The sequence below is a fragment of the Podarcis vaucheri genome (assembly GCF_965113315.1).
Source record: "Podarcis vaucheri genome assembly, chromosome: 1".
NCBI classification, from domain to species: domain Eukaryota; kingdom Metazoa; phylum Chordata; class Lepidosauria; order Squamata; family Lacertidae; genus Podarcis; species Podarcis vaucheri.
The window spans coordinates 118,418,241-118,431,426 of NC_138759.1; positions in this window are offsets into that span (position 1 = coordinate 118,418,241).

The window sequence follows — 13,186 nt, forward strand, 5'->3', positions numbered from 1 at the left end:
AGTTACAAAATATATTTGCTTGGAATCTATCCCATAAGGAGATAGTTCCTTTGTCCTCACTTGGCTGGAGGCCAAGAGAACATCTCAGGCTGAGCAGCTGATGCTTCTACAATGAAAGCAAGATGGAGAAGAGAGAGAGAGAGAGAGAGAGAGAGAGAGAGATATGGTGGCCAGCCCTGTGCTTATGTTACCTGCACAGGTAAGGTCACGCCCACCTCTGGTCACATGTGGAGGAAGTTTGTCCCAGCCTAGGAGGAAACAGGATGTTCCGACTGGCTGGTACAAACATGGCCACCCTAAGAATGTTGTATTTGACTGCTATGTTTCACATCCCACAAGAAGACCCCCACTCCTCAGTCTTTTGTATTTAAAATCAGTAGCTTCAGAAAAAGAAGAGCTGCCATTCACACCTGTTGAAAACCATGTCTTGGACCCTGCATAGAAGGCCTTCCCTGGGGAGGGATGTCTGCTTCAGTAGTAAGGGTAATGTATTCCAAGTAGTTGTTTTTGTACTAGTTGTATATCCACTGTTTATCATACTCTGAATATGACAGTTGAATATCACCCAGAACTGTACGGAACAACCTTACATTTACAAAGCAAAATATCCTCTTGAATTATATACCCAGCACATGGAACCTTACAAAAAGGCAATACAAGTGGACTCTTCGTGCCCTGGCTACAGCAAAAACTGATACTGATGAATTGGAAAAATAAACACAGACTTGCCATGGACAAATTCAGTGATATTTGGAATCCAGTCTTACAAATACTGTGATAGGTTAAGACAGTGCTTTTTTTCTTTTTTAAAAAAATGTTTAGGGGTATTCTCATTAGATTCACAAAATGTTTAGGGGTATGCGCCCCCCTGCACCCTGCCCCGCCCCCGAAAAAAAAACACTGGGTTAAGATCTGGTGAAGTACAATAACAACCTTGTAAAGTATACACTTTGGGGGTTTTCCCCCTCCCCACTTTATTTTCCCTTCTACATGGGATCTGTTTCTCTTTTTCTTACTCTCTTCTTTTATTTATGTCTCACAATGTTTAGTGCACATATAATTATGCACTTTTTGAATTTTCTATATATATATATATATATATATTTAAAAAAAGAAAGAAAGACAATATTAAACTGCATCTCAACAAAGCTTCCCAGGTTGATATCCAGTATCAACAATAAAACCTGAAAATCATCAATAAACATAAATAATTGGTCCAACAATTTTTAGCAGTACATAATTCTGTGGGACAGGGGACGCGGGTGGCGCTGTGGGCTAAAGCCTCAGCGCCTAGGGCTTGCCGATCGAAAGGTCGGCGGTTCGAATCCCCGCGGCGGGGTGCGCTCCCGCTGCTCGGTCCCAGCGCCTGCCAACCTAGCAGTTCGAAAGCACCCCCGGGGGCAAGTAGATAAATAGGTACCGCTTACCAGCGGGAAGGTAAACGGCGTTCCGTGTGCGGCTCTGGCTCGCCAGAGCAGCGTTGTCACGCTGGCCACGTGACCCGGAAGTGTCTGCGGACAGCGCTGGCCCCCGGCCAATAGATGTGAGATGGGCGCACAAACCCCAGAGTCTGGCAAGACTGGCCCGTTCGGGCAGGGGTACCTTTACCTTTACCTTTAATTCTGTGGGAGTGTTCAGGGTGGTAGGAGAGGATATATTGTTTATTAATATTCTTCCTAACTTGCGCTAGCAAGTTCCTTTATGTAGGAGAGTTACATTCCCCTTTATATATACACAGCAGATATGTGGTTGCAGGCTCGTGTGAGCCTCTCACTATTATACAATTCAATCTGTCTCAGACTGAATTGTATGTTCCTGATAAATTTCCTTTAGTCCCTCTTAAAAGAATATAGACACGACAACCTTATTTAAAGTCAATAAAAGAAGTTTACTCACATCAGTTCACAGTTGGATTCCTGAAGGCAGACTTAGTTACAAATATGCACATGTGGATCTACCCAATATGGGGGAATAATCCCAGTGCTTCTGCTAGTTGAGAGCTAGCAGAGCAGTCCTAGCTAGAAGCTGGTCAAACGAAGAAGGAAGTCAAAAAGAGGGAGGTCTGCTGCGTGACTCGTCCTTTTGTTACCTGGGCAGGTTAGGTCACGCCCGCCTTCTATCACATGCAAAAGGAAGGATGCTCTAGCCAGGAGGAACAGGAAGTTCCGACTGGCTGGACCAAACATTCCCTCGCATGTCTTCTCTAGCATTACAAGGAATGCTGTACTTGACTGCCTCTCATGGATCACATCCCACAAATTCCACAGCTAACGAAATAGCTAGCCATTTCACCAGTCCCTGAAGGCCAGTGGGAAAAGTGATATCAGTGAGGGAGTAGGCCATACCTCTAATGTAAGCAAGTTCTTCAGTTGGGGTGCCATAATAGATAAAGTCCTGCAGTGTCCCACTGCAAAAGGAGCCATGTCTATGCATGGAACAACCAGCAAAGCATGCTCAAAGCCTCTTCATCATAACTTCACATATGCTAGGCTGAGGGTACATATCACAAAGTTCCACTGTTGAGCACTGGTGAACTCTGTTTCTGATCAGTACAGTGGTACCTCGGGTTACATATGCTTCAGGTTACAGACGCTTCAGGTTACAGACTCCACTAACCAAGAAATAGTACCTCAGGTTAAGAACTTTGCTTCAGGGTGAGAGCAGAAATTGCGCAGTGGTGGTGCTGCAGCAGCGGGAGGCCCCATTAGTGGTGTTTCAGGTTAAGAACGGAACTCTGGAACGAATTAAGTTCTTATCCCGAGGCACCACTGTACTGCTATTTTATGAATGCAAACTTGGGATTAAGTCCTACTGAACACATTTCCTTTGGTGTAAACAATAAGATCAGACCATCAGTTAACAGACCATCTAAAACATAGAGGCATCACTTGTTTTTATAGTTTCTTGGCCTCTGTGGGTGCTCCTGCAGGGTAAGGAGAGCCAGCCTTATGCTGCAAGCCAATCAGAGCCTTCAACTTGTTGCCATACAAATAAGGCTGCAATCCTAGGCAACCTTACAGCCTAGCATGTATGGCTTGGGTTGAAAACATACTGCCCTCCAGATAGGCCTGGCCCACCCATGAGGTGGAATGAAGCAGCCACCTTGGGTGGCAGAAGCCTGAGACAGCACCCACACAGTTGGCAGAGCAGGTAGAGTGGTGCAGCAGAGGCACTTCCCATTTCACCTCAAGCAGCAAAATGGACACACCAGTCCTGCCTCCAGAACTTATTAGACTCCAACTCAAGATGTCTTTGGGTCATAGAAGCCAGCCTGGTCAGGGATGAAGGAAGTTCTAGCCCAGCAACAACTGGAGGGCCACAGGTTCCCCATCCCTGTTTTAGAGCAGGCATAGGCAAACTCGGCCCTCCAGATGTTTTGGGACTACAACTCCCATCATCCCTAGCTCACAGGACCAGTGGTCAGGGATGATGGGAGTTGTAGTCCCAAAGCATCTGGAGGACTGAGTTTGCCTATGCCTGTTTTAGAGTATTTACGTCAATGTAATTGCATTGCTATCTTTCCAACAACCTATTATAAGGTCAGTATTGTTATCCCCATGTGGAGCTGAGGTGGAGAGAAACTGGATTGTTTGAGGCCACCCAGTGAACTCATAGCAAACATGGGCGTAGCCAGGATTTCTGTTAGGGATGACAGGACACCCACCTGTCACCATCCTCTGTCAGTTGTTTTAAATTCTTTTCTTTTGACCCAAGGGTTCAGAAAAATCTGTCAAAATCTTCAGTTATTTGAAAACTAGGAAGTTAAATAAGAAACAAACAACAGGGAGTACCTTTCATGTGGTTAATGTGTAATTTTGCAAAATTACAAAGAACATGTTTTTTTCCATCTTTTTTATTTTTTAAAAAATCTAAATTAAAACAAGATTTCTTGGATTTGTTGAAAGCCTTTTCAGCACTTCCTTCTCAAAATTCCACCTTTCTCCAATGCAGCTTTTCTGTGCGCTATTTTGTAAGCATAGTCCATTGTCAGGTCTTTACTCTCCACAAGGTTCTGAATGACCGTTCAATGGTACTAGTGACCTCAGCGAGCATTTCAGTTTCAAATATTCTAATTATTATTACTTTTAGTTAAGTGTTTTTATTTATTTACTTGATGGGAGGCAGCTCGCCCCCCCCCCCCGGGTACACCCATGATAGCAGACATGAGATCTGAACCAATGATTTATTGAACTGCTGCTCAGACTTTTAGCCACTAAGCTACACCAGCTTCCTACTAAAGAGTGCAGCCCATTGAGCTTGGTTGGGAAATATCTCTGAATAATATGATTATGCCAAAAAGTCAATATAATGTGTGCACCCACCAGCTTGTTTATAAGTAGGGTCCATAGCTTCAGGTGTGATACTGTTTACTTCTAAAGCATTCCCAGTAGGCCCAGTTGAATGAAGGGGTTTTACGACTGCGGTCTGAAGTTTTGCAAAACTCTTCTGTCATTTCAGGCACTGGTGTCATTCTAGTGCCAAGGGGGATTGTTTTCCAAAGAACTATATTCCAGCTGTCGTGGAAGTAAAAGAAACAAAAGGCCGCATGATAGAGAGCACTTAGGTAGAGAAGTCGCTTGCAGCGTGTATTGAAGAAGACTTGGCTCCGCAAAGGACCCTTCCCATTTACAGAAAGGTAGCCTTGTTGCAAACCCGGCCCTACCATCAGGAAGGTGATGCTGCCTCAGGCAGCTGATTCTGGGTGTCATGAAAGGGAAGCAAATTGCTAGTTGTTTAATTCTCTTCCTATTGTACTTGTACTGCCTGAGGACTTCTGGGATTTCCCACCTCCAGTGCCAAAATAACTCAACTACTCTTGGGTCCCTTGCATCTTGTGGCGGGCAGAATTTGTTCCTCTGCATGAGGCACAAAATGTCTTGGTCCAGCCTTGAAGAGCAGGGTGGGTGAAAATGTGAGCAAAACTGCAAAATAAGCCTAAAACCACCATTCATGTTGGGGAAACTCCATATCAAATGCTGGTGGAGGCTAGGTGAAACCACACTGCATTTTATTGCCATGGTGACTGATACCCATTGGGACTGGTAGGGCAGAAGACAGAGAGCCCAACAGTAGGTGAAGACAGAGAGCCAACATCAAACAGAGCCTACTAACTCTAGGCTGGCCCCCATCCTCCTCCTTTCATGAGTTCTACAGGGGACAACACTGAGACTAAGGAGGACAAAGCTGACAGCCAGGGCCACACTCTGGACCTGTTGTAAGTAAGATGGCAGCCAGGTGGAGGCTGTATGAGGACAGAATGAGCTTGATGGGAGTGCCCCATTCACTCTAATGGACTATTCTCCAATGTCCATTGCAGTTCCTAATGACACAAACCAATAGAAAACTTTTCAGAATCTATAATAGTAACATTCTGCTTTGAGGCTAAATTCATGTTCGTAGTTTAAGAAGTCACAAAACTCAACAGTGTGGCTTATATGATTAAAAAGCTGTAGGTTTAAACATATGGGGTGACATACAACTAAATTATACTCAGAGTAGACCTACTTAAATAGACAAGTTCATTTATTTCAGTAGGTTTTTCTCTGGTGAATGTTAAGTTAAAAACCAAATGGAAGAGGTTGAAACTGTGTAATGAAAACCTGGATGGTCCCAATTTAATGCATGTTACAGGTAGGTAGCCCTGTTGGTCTGCTGTAGTCGAAACAAAATAAAATTAATAATAATAATAATAATAATAATAATAATAATAATAATAATAATAATAAATCCTTCCAGTAGCACCTTAGAGACCAACTAAGTTAGTTATTGGTATGAGCTTTCATGTGCATGCACACTTCTTCAGATACACTGAAACAGAAGTCACCAGACCCTTATATACAGTACAGTGTGAGGGTGGGGAGGGGTATTACTCAGAAGGGTGGTGGGAATGGGTGATTGGCTGATAGCTGTGGTAAACCTGTTAATGACTGTTAACGATTGCAATTGGTCTTACAGGAAAAAGCAAGGGGTGAGATGGCTAAAAATAGCTTTATCATGTACCGGTATAATGAGATAAGAATCCAGTGTCGCTATTCAGACCAGGTCTCTCCATGGTTTTAAATTTGGTAATAAATTGCAACTCAGCAACTTCTCTTTCCAGTCTATTTCTGAAATTCTTTTGTAATAAGACAGCTACTTTGAGATCTTGTATAGAACGTCCTGGGAGATTGAAGTGTTCTCCTACTGGTTTCTCTGTCTTGTGATTCCTGATATCAAAAGAATTTCAGAAATAGACTTAGTTGGTCTCTAAGGTGCTACTGGAAGGAATTTCTTTATTTCTTTATTTTATTTAGTTTCAATCTAATGCATGTTTGCTTAAAACTTCCCACAGCTCATTCGCACCCATGTCTGCTTAAAACTGAACCCCGTTTTGTTCAGTGGAGTTTATGTGGGAATGTTCAGGGATGCAGGAGAGGATATATTGTCTGATAATAGCCTTTCCAACTTGTGTTAACAAGTTCACAATTTAGCAAAGTAACATTCCCTTTTTAAACTTGCAGCGGATGCATTTGCTCAGGCTTGCTAAAGCCTCTATAATAACTGTTCTGGTATTTCCCCCTTATTCCCTTATAAAAGATAAGACATGGCACAGTCTTCTATAAAAGTATAAAAAGGTTTACTCACACATCATTCTGTTCACAATAGGATCCCAGAAGGCAGACTTAGATTAGAAAAGTAACATATACCTGGAAACTATCTCATAAGAAGACAGTCCCTTTGTCCTCTCTTGGATAAGCAGATCTTGCTTCTTCGATGCATGTAGTCAAAGAGAGGGAGATGGCTGCCCTGCCCTGTGCTTTTGTCGTTACCTGCACAGGTGAGGTCACACCCACCTCTAGTCACATACAGAGGAAGTCTGTCCCAGCCCAGAAGGAAACAGGAAGTTTACCTGTGGGCTGGGCAAACATTCCTCCCCATGTGTAAACATGTTCACTCTAGGAATGTTGTACTTGACTGCTCTTGTGTTTCACATCCCACAGTTTACTCCCAGGTGAGTGATTATAGGGTTGAAGCCTCACTGTGTAAATGGGGCTTACTTATAGGTAAATGAATCCTAGAATCATAGAATCATAGAGTTGGAATAGACCACAAGGGCCATCGAGTCCAACCCCCTGCCAAGCAGGAAACACCATCAGAGCACTCCTGACATATGGTTGTCAAGCCTCTGCTTAAAGACCTCCAAAGTAGGAGACTCCACCACACTCCTTGGCAGCAAATTCCACTGTCGAACAGCTCTTACCGTCAGGAAGTTCTTCCTAATGTTTAGGTGGAATCTTCTTTCTTGTAGTTTGGATCCATTGCTCCGTGTCCACTTCTCTGGAGCAGCAGAAAACAACCTTTCTCCCTCCTCTATATGACATCCTTTATATATTTGAACATGGCTATCATATCACCCCTTAACCTCCTCTTCTCCAGGCTAAACATGCCCAGCTCCCTTAGCCGTTCCTAAATGTGCATGGATTGCAGCCTTACAATGTGATCCCATTCAGTAGTAACCCCACTATGGGTTATAGTGCTAAGTACACTTACATGAGAAAAGAACTGTAGTCTTGATGTTCATTCAAGCCCTTGGGGGACATCGTTTCAAACAAATGAATATATCGTGCTTCCTGTTGTAACAATAGTCTATCAATATTTCTCCTGGTATATAGATCTACTTTTGGTTTCCAAATAATAAAGAAGACAAAATCCTCTTCCGTGTGTTTTTGTTGTATATAATGTTCCACCATTGGGGCTTCTCGTATTCTGTTACGGATCTGTGATCGATGTTCATTTATGCGTAGTTTAATTGGTCTGGTGCTTTTGCCTATATATATCTGTAACAGAATACCAGGAGAAATATTGATAGACTACATGAAGACTACAGTTCTTTTCTCTAATAAACCACCATAGATGACCTTGGACTTTAAATCCCTTCTCTGCTTACACCTTTAAGAAGGGAGAGCCTATCCTCCTCCCCCACAGACACACATATAAGACAATGATTTCACTCCCTAATAGAAAACGCACAGAGAAACGCAAGAAAACTTGGATGCAATTATCTAAGGTGAGAAAACACTGAACTGATGTCCGTTTTTCACAAATAATTTGACTGGAAATAATAACTCTTGGAAATCCTTATTTCTAGACGCATGTCGAAAAAGAAACATGAAAGAATTAAATGATACAGACTTCCAACAGATTTATAGTCGTCAAAAAACCGAGGTATGGAACCAAATATCATGATATGTGTTAACATACTTTAGAATGTATATAATTTATTATATTTATGATCTATGGATTGAAGCACCTTGATCTATCTTGACATATTTTTTGATATTACCAGCTGAAGAAGGCGTGTACTCCAAAACAGGGCCCTGTCCTGGTCACCACTACTAAGCCGTACATCTGATTCACACTCCGGATACTGCTTTTTGGCCCTATTTGATCCTTCATTCTTTATTCTTTATTCTGATTTTATATAATGTGGACTCTTTTTGACTGCTATTGAGACTTGTATAAAACAATTGTTGTGCACTGGTATTTCATGTACCTTTGTACTATATCACTGTCTATTTGAAACTACATTATTTCTGTACTTAAACGTTGTATCCAAACTTACCATTACTTTAAAACTATCGTACTTACACGTTGTGTTTAAATTTACTACTAGCTTCAAACTGTTATTCTTAGCAGAATATATACGTTTTTCATTTCAAATCTTGAATAGGAATTATTCCTTATATTGAAACTTTTGGCCAGAGTTCTTGATATATCCTTTTCAGTGCAGTTTCAACAAGAACTCCAATTTCTTTAACGAAATTTAACGGCGAGCAGACTCCACCACCAGCTAAGAAATTTTGGTATAGCTCCGTATCATCCAGCCTTTGATTTATACACCTTTTTGCCACATTTAGATCCAGTTTGAGCAATTCAGAGGGCGAGATCTCATAGGACAGCAATTTGGCATGGATTTTTCCTGACCACAAATTTGTGAAGTCATCCCGCCACATGCATTGAATGAGATAGTGGTTCGGGAGTTTATGCCATAGGGATATCCAATAAATCAAAACTCTCTTCCATAGAACTAACTCCACTGAGGGGATCTTCATTTCTAAACGAATAGCCGCATTACTTACGCATGTAAGTAATTTTAGAAGTCGGCGTAAGAATTGGCTTTGAAGCGACTCTAAAGGTGAGAGGTTTGCAAAAGCAGCTCATAAAGGTGCAGCATAGGCCATTGTGGCCATCACTTTGATGCTATACACTTTCAAGGCCGCAGGGATGAATAAGGCCCCCTCAGAGTAGAAAAAACAGAGGAGGGAGTGTGATAGGGCTTTTGTCTTGTTTTGAAGGTATTCAACGTGCGCTTTCCACCCTAAATTATATTGAAAGTAAATTCCTAGATATTTAAATTTATGTACTTGTTCGATTTTCGTGCCCTCCAGTTTCCATGAATAAAGTTTTCGACTCCTTGAGAATATCAGTACTTTGGACTTGGAGTGGTTGATAGACAGATGATTAGAATGGCAATATGTCGCAAAAATCTTTAGTGCCCTCCTTAAACCCACTCTGGAGTAAGAGAGTAGTACCGCATCATCTGCGTAGAGAAGTAAAGGACAACGATAATCTGCTATACGAGGGGTGTGAATAAATTTTTGTGAATCGGCTAATGGGTTCCTCATATCACTAATAAATAGGTTAAAAAGAAGTGGCGCTAAAATACAACCCTGGCGAACACCCTTATTTACTGGCACTGGGTTAGTTAGGTCTCCAGCAGGAGATAATCTCACCCTGGCCACGGACCCGGTATGAAGTTGGGAGATAAGTCACAGGAGCCTTTATATCTATTCCCCAGCAGGCAAGTTTATCCCATAGTAATTTCCTCGGAATACTATCAAACGCAGCTTTCAAATCTATGAAAGCTGCACAAAGTTGGCCCCGTCAGGGTGTCGAGTATTTCCGGGCTAAGTGATAAAGAATAATTGCCTGGTCTGTTGTGAATCTAAATCCAGCTTGCTCATGCCCAATCAGGTCAGCCTCAACTGACCACTTCATCAACCTTGCCAGCAAAAAACGGGCATATATTTTCCCAATGGACGATAGCAGCCTGATATTCCGGTAATTCCCTGGGTCACTGGGAGGGCCTTTTTTGTAGATAGGAATTATAAGGGCCTCCTTCCACGTTCCTGGTATTAAGCCCGTGGCATTTATTGCATCGAACGTTTTAGCTAAAATCCCTGCCCACCATGCAGAATGTAGCTTTATAGCCTCAACAGGGACCAAATCTGGCCCAGGGGCCTTACCAGTTTTCAGCTCAGCTATCAATTCTAGGATTTCAACAGGGTCAGTACTGGGCCAGATGGGAAGGGGATTAGAAGGTCTCCAGTGAGTGGCTGGAGCTTCTGCCACTGAGAAATATTTTCTCAGGAACTGCTCCTATGTAGGGGCCGGAATCACCGTTAAGGGATATTTCGTGTTTCTTTCCTTTATTAAGGACCAAAATTTCTGGGAGTTATGAGATTTTGAGGCAGAAATTATAGTCTGCCAGCGATTTAAATGCCATTCCCGTTTGGCCGATTTCTGGGCCTGTTTGTATGCTTTTTTAGCCAGGGAATAAGATGGAGGTAAGGCCGGAGCGCCGGAAAGTTTGTAATCATTATATATTGTATGTAGATGGAGTCTGGCTAGTTTACAAGCAGAGTTAAACCAAGGAGCGCCAAATTTAAAATAATCGTTTTTAACTCCATAGGTTGGAGAAGTAAAAAAGCAAGTTAAAACTTCTATCAGGCAGGGGGGGAAATTCATACAGGTAATAGGATCACGCGAGACTATTCCTACGTCCGGCTGCTCACCAGGGAACTTTTCTCGGATAAAATCTGTATATCTATGGGCGAGGGCGGGGGACCATCTAGTCCCCTTTATTTTAGTGGACGACTCCACAATCACCGGGATTGGGTGGGAGCGCTCGAGCAACTGCCAGTCAACACATAACTTGGTTGTCAGGGGAAGATGGTCACTAAACTGAGCATTATCAAGGGCTTCTGGCACAACAGAACACCGTGACAGAAACCAGAGCGCACAGAAACGCCATTTACCGTACCTTCCCACTGCAGCGGTACCTATTTATCTACTTGCACTGGCATGCTTTCGAACTGCTAGGTTGGCAGAAGCTGGGACAGAGCAATGGGAGCTCACTCCATTGCAGGGATTCAAACCGTTGAGCTTCTGATCAGCAAGCCCAAGAAGCTCAGTGGTTTAGACCACAGCGCCACCCGTGTCCCTAGTCAAAGTAGTAGGTGAAACCTGTGTCCATATTCCTACTTGTGCTATGAAATTCGCTGGATGACCTTGTCTCTTACTGAGTTGTTCTGAGGGTAAGATGAGATAGCCTTATCCTCATTTGGGGATGAGGGACATAAATATGACTAAAACACTGAAAAATAAAGATGGTATCTCAGACCGGATCATTTTTCAAGTTGTTCATTCTTACTACTTTATAGTGTTGCCTGATACCATTGCCTAATTGTAAGGAAATGAACACCAGGGTTCAACTCTCTTTGAAAACAATGCCCTACTATGGAATCCTTGACTGCTCTGTGACTCATTAGTGAGGAAGACAAACTCTTCACCTGGAGCATTTTTTAAATGCTGGCAATCCAGTCTATGCCTTTTCTAAGCCATTCTGTTGAGGTTTGTACTGTTTGGGGGCTGAATCCTGGCAATAGTTCAATTGCATTCATGTCCTGTTTGCAGGCTTCTTATGTATTCATGTACTGTATTGCAGTTATATATCTCATTTTTTTCTCCTAGGAGCTCAGTGTGACATACGTGGTTCTGTTCTTCCCCCTTCTTATTTAATCGCCACAATAGCCCTATGAGATAGATTACCGTAGATTGAGTGCTGTGATCTCACAGACCACAGTCCAGCACTCTAAACATTATGTCACACTGGTATCTGATTGGCCACTGTAAGAATAGGATGCTGGAACAGATTATTTTCATACATTCTTACGGTGAAAAGAATTTCTGAAGCTGAATCCTGTGAGTATGTTCAGGGTGCCAGGAGAGGATATATTGTTTATTAATATCCTTACTAACTTGAGCTAGCAAGTTTCTTTACTTAGCAAAGTTTACATTCCCCTTTTTACATGCACAGCAGATAGCTGGTTGCAGGCTTGTGTAAGCCTCTCACTATTATACAATTCAATCTGTCTCAGACTGAATTGTACATTCCTGGTAAGTACCCTTGAATCCTTCTTAAAAGAATAAAGACACCACAATCTCATTCAAAGTCAATAAAAGAAGTTTACTTCAGTGTGATGCCTGAAGGCAGACTTAGTTACAAATATGTACATGTGGATCTACCCCAAATGGGGGTATAATCCCAGTTCTTCTGCTAGCTGAAAGCAGAGCAGTCCTAGCTAGAAGCTGGTCAAACGAAAAAGGAAGTGAAAAAGAGGGAGGTGTGCTGCGTGACTAGTCATTTTGCTACATGGACAGGCTATGTCACACCCACCTTCTATCACATGCATAAGGAAGGATGCTCCAGCCCAGGAGAAAACAGGAACATTCAACTGGCTGGACGAAACATCCCCTTTCATGTCCACTCTAGTAAAACAAGGAATGTTGTACAGTGGTGCCTCGCAAGACGAAATTAATTCGTTCCGCGAGTTTTTTCATCTAGCGAATTTTTCATCTTGCGAAGCACGGTGTCGGAAAAGTTTTGGAAAAGCTTCAAAAATCACCAAAAACCTCAAAAAAGGCTACCACACCGCGTTCTATGAGTTGCTCCTCGAAGTCAAGTCGCAACTGTATTAACGGTGTTAAGAAAAAGGAAACAAACTTGCAAAAAACGCAAGACGTTTTCGTCTTGCGAAGCAAGCCCATAGGGAAATTCGTCTTGCGAAGCAGCTCAAAAACCGCAAAACCCTTTCGTCTAGCGAGTTTTTCGTCTTGCGAGGCATTTGTCTTGTGGGGCACCACTGTACTTGACTGCTCCCAGTGGATTGCGTCCCACGAATCCTAGAAAGTCCTGGCTAAAACAAAAGCACCCAAATGATAGTTTTCACATCCCTTGTAATATTTCTAGTAAAACATGAGGCTTTACAAAAGAACAGGGAAAAATAATAATGCTTTGGGAGAATATAAAACAGTTGGCTGTAATTATAAAGAGGAAGGCTTTATTACAACTTTCTGTGGTCTT